The sequence below is a fragment of the Salvelinus alpinus genome, chromosome 22, assembly GCF_045679555.1.
Source record: "Salvelinus alpinus chromosome 22, SLU_Salpinus.1, whole genome shotgun sequence".
NCBI lineage: Eukaryota > Metazoa > Chordata > Actinopteri > Salmoniformes > Salmonidae > Salvelinus > Salvelinus alpinus.
The window spans coordinates 48,651,357-48,664,469 of record NC_092107.1 but is presented as its reverse complement, the minus strand read 5'-3'; the positions used below and the strand labels follow the sequence as shown (position 1 = coordinate 48,664,469).

The 13,113-nt window shown below is 46.7% G+C and overlaps 1 protein-coding gene across 1 annotated transcript in view; it reads right to left on the bottom strand.

Annotated features, from left to right (window-relative positions):
- The window catches only part of LOC139549613 (rho guanine nucleotide exchange factor TIAM1-like), a 138,849-nt gene extending 126,591 nt beyond the window's left edge, over nt 1-12,258 (bottom strand). Inside the window, exon 1 of the mRNA XM_071360271.1 lies at nt 11,975-12,258. The gene's annotated coding sequence lies outside the window, so the exon portion shown is untranslated. The remainder of the gene's footprint in view (nt 1-11,974) is intronic.
- Between the last annotated feature and the right edge of the window lie 855 nt (nt 12,259-13,113).

The following is a 13,113-nucleotide window of genomic DNA, read 5'->3' as shown; positions in this document are numbered from 1 at the left end:
CAGACGGGAGATGACAAGTGCCTGGATTAGGACCTGCACCGCTTCCTGTGTGAGGCAGGGTCGTACTCTGCGAATGTTGTATCACTTCATAGGATACCTCACAGCTATTAGCATCAAGCATAGTAAACCTCACAGCTATTAGCATCAAGCATAGGATACAGTTGAAGTCGGAAGTTTACATATAATACTTTATAATAATCGCTCCAAAAAGCATACAGTATTATATAGAGCCATTATTGCATGGAACTCCATTCCATCTCATATTGCACAAATGAACAGTAAACCTGGTTTCAAAAAACAGACAAAGCAACACCTCACGGCACAACGCCTCTCCCCTATTTGATCTCCCCTACTAGATATTTAGTGTATGTATTGATATGTAGGATGTTGTTCTGTCCTTGAGCTGTTCTTGTCTATTAATGTTCTGTATTATGACATGTTTCAGGAAGATTAGCTGCTGTTTTCGCAACTGCTAATGGGATCCTAATAAAATACCTAACGTCTATTAGCATTAGCAGCTATTAGCATCTAGCATAGGACACCTCACATCTGCTGGCATTAACATTATCTATTAGCATCAGGTAGCACAGGGTGGGGTACAGGGGTGGGCAATTCCAGTCCTCGAGGGCTTGATTGGTGTCACAGTTTTGCCCCAGCTAACACACCTGACTCCAATAATCACCTAATCATGATCTTCAGTTTAGAAAGCAATTTGATGAATCAGCTTTGTATGGTCGGGATGGAGAAACAAATAAAAAGAAGAAGAGTAGAAGACCAATCAGGCACTCGAGGACTGGAGTTGCCCACCCCTGTAGCTCTGTGTTACAGTGGATTTTCACACAAGAAACCAAGACACCGGTAGTAGGCTGAGGCCAAGACACCGGTAGTAGGCTGAGGCCAAGACACCGGTAGTAGGCTGAGGCCAAGACACCGGTAGTAGGCTGAGGCCAAGACACCGGTAGTAGGCTGAGGCCAAGACACCGGTAGTAGGCTGAGGCCAAGACACAGGTAGTAGGCTGAGGCCAAGACACAGGTAGTAGGCTGAGGCCAAGACACAGGTAGTAGGCTGAGGCCAAGACACAGGTAGTAGGCTGAGGCCAAGACACAGGTAGTAGGCTGAGGCCAAGATACAGGTAGTAGGCTGAGGCCAAGACACAGGTAGTAGGCTGAGGCCAAGACACAGGTAGTAGGCTGAGGCCAAGACACAGGTAGTAGGCTGAGGCCAAGACACAGGTAGTAGGCTGAGGCCAAGACACAGGTAGTAGGCTGAGGCCAAGACACACAAAAAGGTGTACTGGGTCCGTACTCAAAAAATATGTTCCATAAAGCTTACTTCATTATTATTTTATTATTATTTTCACAGCATCAGGGATAGCGTAAAAGAGACGTTTTGGCTTTTCAGCCTTCTTTAGTGTGTAGATACAATTATTATTATTTTTTTAAACAGTATTTTGTAGGGAACAACTGATGAGCAGCAGGTGCTTCTAATCAAGGGGTGTGGCTTTTCTGGTCTACCTGTATATTGTATATAGACTTATTTTTCTACTGTATTATTGACTGTATGTTTGTTACACTCCATGTGTAACTCTGTGTTGTTGTATGTGTCGAACTGCTTTGCTTTATCTTGGCCAGGTCGCAGTTGTAAATGAGAACTTGTTCTCAACTAGTCTACCAGGTTAAAATAAAGGTGAAATATATATATATATTTTAAAGTTAGTCACAAAAAAAAAGACAGAATTATAGGGTATGGGGAACAAAGGACAATTCATGAATCAATTGACTTTGGTGTCTGCTCACTTGGATACATTATATAAATTCATGAGATAGTTTACCACAAAGGACATCAGGCTCAGCTGTTCATAATAAATGCAGGGTTAACTCAAACGATATGGCAAAAAATCTGATATGGACAGTGTTCTTGTATACACAGTCTAAATGTGGCTTATAGGCAGGAGGTGGAATCTAGTTATTTGTTTAAACCATGTGGAGATTTAATTGGACGTATCCGCACGGCTTCTCTGTAACATATAATTAAGTCCTTTAGTAGCGCAAGATATACATGAGTTTATCTCATAGGTCGTAAAAGTCTGAGGTCACGCAAACGTTACAACATGTCATTATGGTGCTATTAGAGGTACAGGATCTACAGGGGAAACATCCTGATGGTGTTACTAGATGTACAGGATCTACAGGGGAAACATCCTCATGGTGCTATTAGAGGTACAGGATCTACAGGGGAAACATCCTGATGGTGCTACTAGAGGTACAGGATCTACAGGGGAAACATCCTGATGGTGCTACTAGAGGTACAGGATCTACAGGGGAAACATCCTGATGGTGCTACTAGAGGTACAGGATCTACAGGGGAAACATCCTGATGGTGCTACTAGAGGTACAGGATCTACAGGGGAAACATCCTGATGGTGCTACTAGAGGTACAGGATCTACAGGGGAAACATCCTCATGGTGCTACTAGAGGTACAGGATCTACAGGGGAAACATCCTGATGGTGCTATTAGAGGTACAGGATCTACAGGGAAACATCCTGATGGTGCTACTAGAGGTACAGGATCTACAGGGAAACATCCTGATGGTGCTACTAGAGGTACAGGATCTACAGGGGAAACATCCTGATGGTGCTACTAGAGGTACAGGATCTACAGGGGAAACATCCTGATGGTGCTACTAGAGGTACAGGATCTACAGGGGAAACATCCTGATGGTGCTACTAGAGGTACAGGATCTACAGGGGAAACATCCTGATGGTGCTACTAGAGGTACAGGATCTACAGGGGAAACATCCTCATGGTGCTACTAGAGGTACATGATCTACAGGGGAAACATCCTGATGGTGCTATTAGAGGTACAGGATCTACAGGGAAACATCCTGATGGTGCTACTAGAGGTACAGGATCTACAGGGGAAACATCCTGATGGTGCTACTAGAGGTACAGGATCTACAGGGGAAACATCCTGATGGTGCTACTAGAGGTACAGGATCTACAGGGGAAACATCCTGATGGTGCTACTAGAGGTACAGGATCTACAGGGGAAACATCCTGATGGTGCTACTAGAGGTACAGGATCTACAGGGGAAACATCCTGATGGTGCTATTAGAGGTACAGGATCTACAGGGGAAACATCCTGATGGTGCTACTAGAGGTACAGGATCTACAGGGGAAACATCCTGATGGTGCTACTAGAGGTACAGGATCTACAGGGGAAACATCCTGATGGTGCTACTAGAGGTACAGGATCTACAGGGAAACATCCTGATGGTGCTACTAGAGGTACAGGATCTACAGGGGAAACATCCTGATGGTGCTATTAGAGGTACAGGATCTACAGGGAAACATCCTGATGGTGCTACTAGAGGTACAGGATCTACAGGGAAACATCCTGATGGTGCTACTAGAGGTACAGGATCTACAGGGGAAACATCCTGATGGTGCTACTAGAGGTACAGGATCTACAGGGGAAACATCCTGATGGTGCTACTAGAGGTACAGGATCTACAGGGGAAACATCCTGATGGTGCTACTAGAGGTACAGGATCTACAGGGGAAACATCCTGATGGTGCTACTAGAGGTACAGGATCTACAGGGGAAACATCCTGATGGTGCTACTAGAGGTACAGGATCTACAGGGGAAACATCCTGATGGTGCTACTAGAGGTACAGGATCTACAGGGAAACATCCTGATGGTGCTACTAGAGGTACAGGATCTACAGGGGAAACATCCTGATGGTGCTACTAGAGGTACAGGATCTACAGGGGAAACATCCTGATGGTGCTACTAGAGGTACAGGATCTACAGGGGAAACATCCTGATGGTGCTACTAGAGGTACAGGATCTACAGGGGAAACATCCTGATGGTGCTACTAGAGGTACAGGATCTACAGGGGAAACATCCTGATGGTGCTACTATAGGTACAGGATCTACAGGGGAAACATCCTGATGGTGCTACTAGAGGTACAGGATCTACAGGGGAAACATCCTGATGGTGCTACTAGAGGTACAGGATCTACAGGGGAAACATCCTGATGGTGCTACTAGAGGTACAGGATCTACAGGGGAAACATCCTGATGGTGCTACTAGAGGTACAGGATCTACAGGGGAAACATCCTGATGGTGCTACTAGAGGTACAGGATCTACAGGGGAAACATCCTGATGGTGCTACTAGAGGTACAGGATCTACAGGGGAAACATCCTGATGGTGCTACTAGAGGTACAGGATCTACAGGGGAAACATCCTGATGGTGCTACTAGAGGTACAGGATCTACAGGGGAAACATCCTGATGGTGCTACTAGAGGTACAGGATCTACAGGGGAAACATCCTGATGGTGCTACTAGAGGTACAGAATCTACAGGGGAAACATCCTGATGGTGCTACTAGAGGTACAGGATCTACAGGGGAAACATCCTGATGGTGCTACTAGAGGTACAGGATCTACAGGGGAAACATCCTGATGGTGCTACTAGAGGTACAGGATCTACAGGGGAAACATCCTGATGGTGCTACTAGAGGTACAGGATCTACAGGGGAAACATCCTGATGGTGCTACTAGAGGTACAGGATCTACAGGGGAAACATCCTGATGGTGCTACTAGAGGTACAGGATCTACAGGGAAACATCCTGATGGTGCTACTAGAGGTACAGGATCTACAGGGGAAACATCCTGATGGTGCTACTAGAGGTACAGGATCTACAGGGGAAACATCCTGATGGTGCTACTAGAGGTACAGGATCTACAGGGGAAACATCCTGATGGTGCTACTAGAGGTACAGGATCTACAGGGGAAACATCCTGATGGTGCTACTAGAGGTACAGGATCTACAGGGGAAACATCCTGATGGTGCTACTATAGGTACAGGATCTACAGGGGAAACATCCTGATGGTGCTACTAGAGGTACAGGATCTACAGGGGAAACATCCTGATGGTGCTACTAGAGGTACAGGATCTACAGGGGAAACATCCTGATGGTGCTACTAGAGGTACAGGATCTACAGGGGAAACATCCTGATGGTGCTACTAGAGGTACAGGATCTACAGGGGAAACATCCTGATGGTGCTACTAGAGGTACAGGATCTACAGGGGAAACATCCTGATGGTGCTACTAGAGGTACAGGATCTACAGGGGAAACATCCTGATGGTGCTACTAGAGGTACAGGATCTACAGGGGAAACATCCTGATGGTGCTACTAGAGGTACAGGATCTACAGGGGAAACATCCTGATGGTGCTACTAGAGGTACAGGATCTACAGGGAAACATCCTGATGGTGCTACTAGAGGTACAGGATCTACAGGGAAACATCCTGATGGTGCTACTAGAGGTACAGGATCTACAGGGAAACATCCTGATGGTGCTACTAGAGGTACAGGATCTACAGGGGAAACATCCTGATGGTGCTACTAGAGGTACAGGATCTACAGGGGAAACATCCTGATGGTGCTATTAGAGGTACAGGATCTACAGGGAAACATCCTGATGGTGCTACTAGAGGTACAGGATCTACAGGGGGAACATCCTGATGGTGCTATTAGAGGTACAGGATCTACAGGGGAAACATCCTTATATGGAAGGCCTCTTTTCTCTCTCTGACTTCACCTGATTTAACCAATAGGATTGATACATTTCTGGATTGTTTTATAGGTGAATAAAGGTGGATTCTGGAAAGCAGAATTTAAAGAGGAGTCTGATGACTGTCATAAACTGTGTATCTTGACAATAGACTTGATGTCATTAAGTTTAAGTTTAAATATACATTGAACAAAAATATTAAAAAACGCAACATGTAAAGTGTTGGTCCCATGTTTTCATGAGCTGAAATAAAAAAATCCCAGAAATGTTCCATTCACACAAAAAGCTTATTTCTCTCAAACTTTGTGCACAAATTTGTTTACATCACTGTTAGTGAGCATTTCTTCTTTGCCAAGATAATCCATCCACCTGACAGGTGTGGCTTATCAAGAAGCTGATTAAACAGCATGATCATTACACAGCTGTACCTCGTGCTGGGGGACAATAAAAGGCCACTCTAAAATGTTTAGTTTTGTCACACAACACAATGCCACAGATGTCTCAAGTTTTGAGTGAGCATGTAATTGGCATGCTGTCTGCAGGATCGCCCACAGAGCTGTTCCCAAATCATTTAATGTTAATTTCTCTACCATAAGCCGCCTCCAATGTCATTTTAGAGAATTTGTCAGTACGTCCAACCGGCGTCACAACCATAGACCACATGTAACCACGCCAGCCCAGGACCTCCACATCCGGCTTCTTCACCTGTGGGATCATCTGAGGATAGGGGAGGAGGGGGGGTGTTGAGGAGTATTTCTGTCTGTAATAAATCCCTTTGTGGGGAGAAGGCTGGGCCTGGCTCCCCAGTGGGTGGGCCTGCAAACTCTGACAAATAAAGGCCAAGACGCTGGCAGGCTGAGGCCAAGACGCTGGCAGGCTGTCTTTCACTTCCTAATCATACGTGTGGCAGCTAGTGGCCTCCCTGCCTGTCTGTCTGGTCCAGGCATTTAAAACATTCCTTTAACTACGGCCTTCATTCCCTTTGCTGGCTACAGACTGGACACAAAGCTGACCACGGATTGGCTGGACAAAATGACACAGAGCCGAGGACAGTTAGCAGCAGCTAAAAGAACCGCGGTGATGAATTGAGAATGTGTTCTCTGTTAATCTGCCGTGATTAGAGTCTCCTTCCAGCAAAAGCGATCAATGTGTTCCAGGTCAGCGGGCGACAATATCAAGCTGAAGCTCCACGATGCGATGTGGCTGTTTCTTTTACGTAACACTCAAAAACACTCAGACACACAATCAACGAAAGACTCAAAACACTCTGTAGTGCCTCACTTATGACCAGAGCCCTGCTATTTGGGACAGACCCCCTTCCACTTCCTGTCAACCCTCATATCAATCTGAAGCAGGGAATAAAGAGGTTGAATACTTTTTTAACAGGGTGACGATAAAAACGGTTAAAAGACACTCGATCTTCAAGGTAGCTGAACCCAGGCAGACCGCGTAGACGTCCTCTATTGAAGCTGTGATGACCAGCGCAGACAGGAGTGTAAACTCTACTGACAATTTACTTAAAGCTGGTGACAAAGTCCGCGAATAAGGTTCCATTTGGGACAGAGTCCTTGACGTGAGAGTCGAGACGCCAGGTTTCCACATATGACCCACATATGAGAAGGGACATCAGAGAAAGAGACTGTCTTCTTCAGAGAAGAAAATCTGTCTTTCAAATCACATGCACGGTATATAACCGGTGTAAACCATACAGCTACAAGCTCTTCAGCAACTAAGCAGTTCATATCAAATACAATAAGAAATACCAGAAAATGTTTGGTTTTTTAAAGAAAGCACAGAGTTCTATGACCGTACCAGCTGTGCATCTATACAGACCAGATCTGACCCATACAGATCAGATCTGACCCACACAGATCAGATTTGATATATACAGCTCAGATCTGATCTATACAGAATATGCTGCTGAGTCTACTGATCCAAATCAGATCTGATCTCCAGATCTCTACATCTCCAGACCAGGCCCGCCGTGAAGCCTTGGGTCCCACCAAACACCCACCTCTCCACCACAGCATCCCCAGGAACTAACCCTACCCCTGGGGAGATCCCCAACCCATGCACCCACCTCTCCATCACCACAAAGTCTGCTGGAGTTAACTCAAACCCCATGGGAGACAAACATGACAGTCTAAATTCTCCTCTGCATCCACAACCACCACAGCACTCCTGGAGTTAACCCCAACCCCCTGGTGCTAACCCCAGACCCCCAGGAGTTACCCACAAACCCCCCCAGGAGTTAACCCACAAACCCCCCCAGGAGTTAACCCACAAACCCCCCCAGGAGTTAACCCACAAACCCCCCCAGGAGTTAACCCACAAACCCCCCCAGGAGTTAACCCACAAACCCCCCCAGGAGTTAACCCACAAACCCCCCCAGGAGTTAACCCCCAAACCCCCCCCAGGAGTTAACCCCAAACCCCCCCAGGAGTTAACCCCCAAACCCCCCAGGAGTTAACCCCAAACCCCCCCAGGAGTTAACCCCAAACCCCCCCAGGAGCTAACCCCAAACCCCCCCAGGAGTTAACCCCAAACCACCCCAGGAGTTAACCCCAACCCCCCCAGGAGTTAACCCCAAACCCCCCAGGAGTTAACCCCAAAGGGGTCAGCATGCTCCAATCTAGGCGAACCAAAACGAGAGTGCTTGCATCCTCTCTTAAGACATTTGCTTGAAAAACGAGAAAAAAATCCATCTTGAGGCGCCGAAGCCAATATACACTTCCTCAAAATAGTCAGAATTAATTTGAGATAACTCAAGAAATCTGACATTTTGGCAGAGGAGATCAAACTGTTCCGAACTGTTTGGGATGGGAAGCATGCGGACGCCATAGCCCCAGGAAACCCCCTTTCCACAACCACTACTCCCCTAATCTTCCTTCCCTCCAGCCCCCTGTGCATTGAGGCGTGACCCATCTGGGTCTTGGCACACACACACACAACTACACAAAGCTGTGGAGGAACAGAAATGTCTGGGTTGTCCTGGTCTCAAACAACCACACACACAAAGTCCTGGTCACACAACCTGATCACACAGTCCTACTGGTCCCTATAGTCCGGGACAACAATGTCCCTCTGTTCTGTTGTCTGATAAGAAAGTCACACTGTTGTAAAGCCCTAATCTCAACAACCACTTTGCATATCTAGATGTTTTATATGATGGGGTATTTCCTTTGCCCCCCGCCCCCACCACCAAACCATCACCTTTCAGCAGGCAGTGAAACGGTCAGCAACTGTTGGAGGACAGTGGAAGCTGATGAAAAAGCTTCTTTATTGTTGTTGTTTTAAAAGGATGGCTACAATATAAAGGGTTCCCAAACTGTGAACTGAGGGGGGTCAGCGGAGGCCAATGGAGTGGCTAATAAATCTGTCTAGACATCTGTGACTTTACTGCAAAATTTCAGAAATGATGTGACTAAACTCTACAAAAAAAGAAACGGTATTATCACCGATCAATGATAAAGATTGTTGGGAGAAAAAAAAATAACACGTTTCTACGTGTATGATTATGAATAAATAATCATCATTTTATGCCTCGCAATCAACCAAATGTACATTGTTTAAAGCACACGTTTACAAGTCTTAGTTACAAATGACAGCTCCAATAAGCCCCTTTTATGGTGAATGACATGTGAACACGAGGCTCATAGAACCATGATTTTTTTCCCCTTTCGCTTTCAGTTGGTCGGGGGTGGGGGTCCAGCGTGCCCTGAACATTACTGACTCAAATGAGTCAAAAGATACTTTATTTTTGACTGAACGAGTCAAAAAAGAGCCAAACTTCCCATCACTAGTGAACAGGCTGTTCAAACAGTTGGGAGGAGGGTGTATTCAGGACAGTTCAACCGTTTCAGCCCCGTTTCAGACCCGTTTCAGCCCCATCTTCCCAGGACACTTATTTAACTAGGCAAGTTAGACACTCACTAGGGATTCTTTTGTACTGCGTCCAAAATGAGACCCTGTTAACTTTAGTGCCCTACTCTGGTCCAGGGCCCTACTCTGGTCTAGGGCTGGTCCAGGGCCCTACTCTGGTCCAGGGCCCTACTCTGGTCCAGGGCTGGTCCAGGGCCCTACTCTGGTCCAGGGCCCTACTCTGGTCCAGGGCTGGTCCAGGGCCCTACTCTGGTCCAGGGCTGGTCCAGGGCCATACTCTGGTCCAGGGCCCTACCCTACTCTGGTCCAGGGCCCTACTCTACTCTGGTCCAGGGCCCTACTCTACTCTGGTCCAGGGCCCTACTCTACTCTGGTCCAGGGCCCTACTCTACTCTGGTCCAGGGCCATACTCTGGTCCAGGGCCCTACAGGTAGCGCTACGTATTGAATAGGGTGCCATTTACGGCCTCGGTATTGTTATTATATTGTGTTACTTTTTATGATTTTTTTAACTTTAGTTTATTTAGTAAATATTTTCGTATCTCTATTTCTTGAACTGCATTGTTGGTTATGGGCTTGTAAGTAAGCATTTCGTTGTATTCGGCGCATGTGACATGGTATTTTCTGTTATCAGGGAGCAAATGAGGGAGGAACCATCTACAGACTAGTCAGTCCCTCATGCTAACTTTTACATGTAGCTACTATCATCAACAGACTAGTCAGTCCCTCATGCTAACTTTGACATATTGCTACTATCATCTACAGACTAGTCAGTCCCTCATGCTAACTTTGACATATTGCTACTTTCACAACCAACTGAATTGTACAGTATTGTGAAAAAATATGAATGGCAACATACAGTTGAAGTCGGAAGTTTACATACACCTTAGACAAATACATTTAAACTCAGTTTTTCACAATTCCTGACATTTAATCCTGGTAAAAATTCCATTTTAGGGTAGTTAGGATCACCACGTTATTTTCAGAATGTGAAATGTCAGAATAATAGTAGAGAGAATTATTTATTTCAGCTTTGATTTCTTCCATCACATTCCCAGTGGGTCAGAAGTTTACATACACATATTAGTATTTGGTAGCATTGCCTTTAAATTGTTTAACTTGGGTCAAACGTTTTGGGTAGCCTTCCACAAGCTTCCCACAATAGGTTGGGTGAATTTTGGCCCATTCCTCCTGACAGAGCTGGTGTAACTGAGTCAGGTTTGTAGTCCTCCTTGCACACACACGCTTTTTCAGTTATGCCCACAGATTTTCTATAGGATTGAGGTCAGGGCTTTGTGATGGCCACTCCAATACCTTGACTTTGTTGTCCTTAAGCCATTTGCAACAACTGTGGAAGTATGCTTGTGGTCATTGTCCATTTGGAAGACCCATTTGCGACCAAGCTTTAACTTCTTGACTGATGTCTTGAGATGTTGCTTCAATATATCCACATAATTTTACTTCCTCACGATGCCATCTATTTTGTGAAGTGCACCAGTCCCTCCTGCAGCAAAGCACCCCCAAAACATGATGCTGCCACCCCCGTGCTTCACAGTTGGGATGGTGTTCTTTAGCTTGCAAGCCTCCCCATTTTTCCTCCAAACATAATGATGGTCATTATGGCCAAACAGTTCTATTTTTGTTTCATCAGACCCATGGTGTTTATACTTGCGTACTATTGTTTGTATAGATGAACGTGGTACCTTCAGGCATTTGGACATTTCTCCCAAGGATGAACCAGACTTGTGGAGGTCTACAAATATTTTTCTGAGGTCTTGGCTGATTTCTTTAGATTTTCCCAAACGTCAAGCAAAGAGGCACTGAGTTGGAAAGTAGGCCTTGAAATACATCCACAGGTACACCACCAATTGACTCAAATTATGTCAATTAGCCTATCAGAAGCTTCTAAAGCCATGACATTATTTTGGGGAATTTTCCAAGCTGTTTAAAGTTACAGTCAACTTAGTGTACGTAAACTTCTGACCCACTAGAATTGTGATACAGTGAATTATAAGTGAAATAATCTGTCTGTAAACAATTTTTGTAAAAATGACTTGTGTCATGCACAAAGTAGATGTCCTAACTGACTTGCCAAAACTATAGTTTGTTAACAAGACATTTGTGGAGTGGTTGAAAAACAAGTTTTAATGACTCCAACCTAAGTGTATGTAAACTTCCGTTTTCAACTGTTGCAAAAAGTGGACATTGCTTTGCTTGCTTAGTTGTGAGAGACAGGTTTGGTTTCAACCTCCTTTAGGAGGGAAAAGGATTTAAAACCAAGGAGCCATTTGCCTCTGCAGCTATCTCAGGAACACACACAGACACCGCATGCTACACTAAAACATTGTAGACACACACACACACACACACACACACACACACACACACACACACACACACACACACACACACACACACACACACACACACACACACACACACACACACACACACACACACACACACACAGCAAATGGAAATGAGTTGCTACCTTACCTTGCTGCAACTAGGCAGAGCCAGTGAGCTTCCTTTCTATCCTCAGACCGACTGCTCAGATTCAGAGAAAATCACCACATCACTGGAGACATTTCACGCTCCATTCTGGTGGCTCCAGAATCCTGACACTCCTCTTTCAACTGTACAGAGGGAAGACTGAGTCGGTAGAGTGTAACTGACTGGCTGCTGCTGCGTGTGTGCGCTGCCTGCCAGGCTGATTTGAGGAACTGGGGGGTAGAATATAGCAGAAAGAGAGGAAGGGGGTGCGGCTGTTTGTAAAACTATCTCCTTACTCACTCTCTGATCCCTCCCTACTTCGCTCGTTCTTTGATCCCACCCTCCCTCTCTGATCCCTCCCTCCTCCCCTGATCCCTCCCTTCCTCCCTCCCTCGTTCCCTGATCACTCCTTCCCTCGTTCCCTGATCCCTCCCTCCCTGATCCCTCCCTCCTTCCCTGAACCCTCCCTCCTTCCCTGATCCCTCCCTCCTCCGATCTGATCCCGCCCCCCCTCCTGCCCTCCCTCGTTCTCTGATCCCACCCTCCCTCCCTCCCTCCCTGATCTCTCCCTTCCTCGTTCCCTCCCTCCTTCCCTCATTCCCTGATCCCTCCCTCCTTCCCTCGTTCCCTGATCCTACCCTCCCTCCTTCCCCCGTTCCCTGATTGCTCCCTCCTTCCCTGATCCCTCCCTCCTTCCCTCCCTCCCTCCTTCCCTCCCCCCCTGATCCCTCCCTCCTTCCATGAACCCTCCCTCCTTCCCTGATCCCTCCCTCCTTCCCTGATCCCTCCCTCCTCCGATCTGATCCCGCCCCCCCTCCTGCCCTCCCTCGTTCTCTGATCCCACCCTCCCTCCCTCCCTCCCTGATCTCTCCCTTCCTCGTTCCCTGATCCCTCCCTCCTTCCCTCATTCCCTGATCCTACCCTCCCCCCTTCCCCCGTTCCCTGATCCCTCCCTCCTTCCCTGATCCCTCCCTCCCTGATCCCTCCCTCCTTCCCTCCCTCCCTGATCCCTCCCTCCTTCCCTGATCCCTCCCTCCTTCCCTGATCGCTCCTTCCCTCATTCCCTGATCCCTCCCTCGTTCCCAGATCCCTCCCTCCTTCCCTTGTTCCCTGATCCCTCCCCCCCTCATTCTATGATCCCG